Genomic DNA, 3,243 nt, shown 5'->3' with positions numbered 1-3,243 from the left:
GCCAAGAATATGAAAGTGTTTCTTTGTGTCTGATGCAAATTTTACATATTTTCGCAATTTGCCAAGGAGGAATTCCTTTTCGTTCCATTCTCTCCTTATCTCTGTTCCCCTGTATCCAACTCTTTCTTGCAAATGCGCGTCTCACACTCTTGATGAATTTTGCCCTTCACCTGGAGAACCTGAGCTACAGGGAGAGGTTGGGCAACTAATTTACAGTTCTGCTTCTGCAAATGTTCTCTAGTAATATAAAATATACTTATATGAATATAAAATTTCTTATTGTACAGGTATTTTTCATCGTTCATTCCGCTCACTCACGTGCAACTGATTGAGTGAGAATGCACACGACTGTGACAAGTATCGACATGTCTTAGACTAAGAGAACGTTTTAAAAAAAATAGTCACTTACAGCGACCAACGTAATGTCTATGATTAATAACAGGACATGCTGTGACACTCTTCATTAAAAGGTACCCAATGAGTAAACCGTCTAGGCAAAATAAAGAGCTTTTTCCAGTCTTTGTTGTCACGGTCAATAATTTGTTTGAAGATTAATGTTGCTAATCCATTAAGACCGTATGAATTTAGCAACCTTTTATTCTTATTAAAGCAGAAATTATTTTACAGTGTGACCCGCAGACTTCCTTGATTCTGCTGCCTTGATGTGGTTATTAAATGTTTTAGATTGAAGCACCAACACCACTTTAATGTTTCTTTTGCTGCAGAATGATACAGAAAAATACTTCTTGGATAGTTTTTCTTGTGTTTAGTTTAGTTCAGAGATACAGCATGGAGATGTGCTCCTCGGCCCACCTCATCCGCGTCGACCAGCGGCCACCCTATACACTAACACTATCCTACACACCAGGGCCAATGAACAATTTTACCCGAAGACAATTAACCTACAAACTGTATGCCGTTGCAGTGTGGGAGGAAACCGGAGCACCTGGAGAAAACCTGCGAGGTCCCGGGGAGAACGTACAAACTCCGTACGGACAGCGCCTGTAGTCAGGATCGAACCCAGGTCTCTGGTGGTGGATGGCACCAACTCTACTGCTGCGCCACCGTGCTGCCCATTGTATCTGAGATGAAGTCCAGAGAAATTATTGAGATTTGTCTTTTAGTTGTAACGTCTTAGGAATTCACCTTGGGGCGGCACAGCAGTAGAGTTATTCAATAAATTAAAAAAAAAACAATATTAGTGTGAAGCAAAAAAAAGCTGGAAGTCCCGAGTGCAACTAAGACAATTCAAAGTTTTGTTGGTGCTTGTGGTTAGGGAGAAGATGTTCCTGATCTTGGATGTCACCTGCAGAAAACTGAGGACCTAAAGAAAAGAAAGATGTAAAGGGCACTGAAAACTCAACAACTCGCTGGCAGGAGATGAGCAAGCTCTCATTCCATTGCCAATTGAAAATGGCGGTGGAGTTATCAAAGATACAGGCAGTCATTGTTGACTGGAGGAAACAGTTCAAAGACCTACACAACTGTGAGTCATACGGTGAGTCATTCGCAATGTAGGAAAATAATATTCAGCACAAGAAATGGTTGGAGTAAGTTCTATTTGAACAAATCTTTCCTTTAAATAAAATGTTCTTTGCCAATAACATGATTATCTTTCTTCAAACTCGACTGGCAAAGGCGGAATCTGGTCTTTTCAACGTCCCGGTGTGACTGGCAGTACCACCTCATCCAAAAAACTGCATGAAGTCAGTGTCAAACACTGGAAACAGGCCCTTTGGCCCAACTTGCCCATGCCGCCCAATGTGCCCCATCAACACTAATCCCCCCTGGCCATGCTTAGCCCATAACCCTCTAAACCTATTCTATCCACGTACCTGTCCAAATGTCTCTTAAACTGTCTTTGATATAAACATCCCTGATTACATCTCACTGCAGCCCATTTATCAAGCCTTGTCACATCTCCTGATTGTCAAGAAGTTGAAGACCAGTTCGGTGTGCAATCATTCTTGATTAGTATGGGTGTCAGGAGTTATGGAGAGGATGTGGTTTAGGAAGGAGAGATAGATCAGCCATGATTGAATGGCGGAGTAGACTTGATGGGCCGAATGGCCTAATTCTACTCACCACTGTTGATCTTATGATCATCTCTGTTCACACTGAACTATGAAAGGTTTGGTGATCTGCTTTATGCTTAATTGTGTACAGTTATACTTTATTTAAACGTGATGGTACATGTCTGGGATTTAGTGTGATGATAACCAGATGTTCAAATTTATTGGAAGACCTAATCAAAAGTCAATTGCAGAACGTTTGGCCTTCTCATGAACCTATTGGGCACATTGTACCTCTATAACTTAGAACAACCCATGCAACAAGCAAATCGAATGGCATCTAATGGGGGAAAAAAATAAATGAAGAATTTAACAAGTGCAGAAAAATATCAAATCCCCAAGTGAGTATCTATAATTATAAAAACATTTGTGAAAGATCCAGTGCCCATGAAGGTAAACCAACTCATTATTCAGTTGATGATTGCAATGTGTTTCCTGAAGTCGTTTATTCAGAGTGAATAACAGTTATGTTTAAGGAAGGGGTTTTCATTAATACAATACCGTTCACATCCTCTGGACATTCCAAAGAGGACTGCGGCCAAAGAATTGTTCTTAACTTTGGAGTCGCAAGGAGCTCCAGATGCTGGTTTACAGAGAAAAAGGCACCAAGTGCTGGAGTAACTCAGCGGGCCAGGCAGCATCTCAGGTGAATATGGATAGGTGACGTTTCATGGTGGGACCCTTCTTCAGACTGGGGAAGGATCCAGACCTGAAACGCTACCTAGTCATGTCCTCCTGAGATGCTGCCTGACTCGCTGAGTTGCTCCAGCTCTTGGTGTCCTGACCTCCTTCTGTGCCAAAGAAACACTCACTTTAGCTAAAGAAATTCCTCCTCATCTCCATTCTGAAGGTGCGACCTTTTATTCTGAGGCTATTCCCTCTGGTTCTAGATTCTCCCACTACTAAGGAAACATCCTCTCTATATTCCACCGGGTGGTGCAGTGGGCGATGGCAGCCTCGCCAACGGTCTGTCTGTCTTTTCGTCTTCTTCGTTATTTTTAGTGTGTTTTAGAAAGTAGGTGTTACTGTTCTCTGGTTTATTTTATGTGGGTGGTGGGGGGGTCTGAGGAAACTCTTTTCTCAATCTCGTACCTTGCTGAAGATGCGATCGTATCTCCGGTCGCTCTGCGGCCTAACATCGTGGAGCTGGCGGCCTTGCTTGAGACTGACT

The sequence above is a fragment of the Amblyraja radiata genome, chromosome 34 (assembly GCF_010909765.2).
Source record: "Amblyraja radiata isolate CabotCenter1 chromosome 34, sAmbRad1.1.pri, whole genome shotgun sequence".
NCBI lineage: Eukaryota > Metazoa > Chordata > Chondrichthyes > Rajiformes > Rajidae > Amblyraja > Amblyraja radiata.
This window is presented reverse-complemented; position numbering follows the sequence as displayed.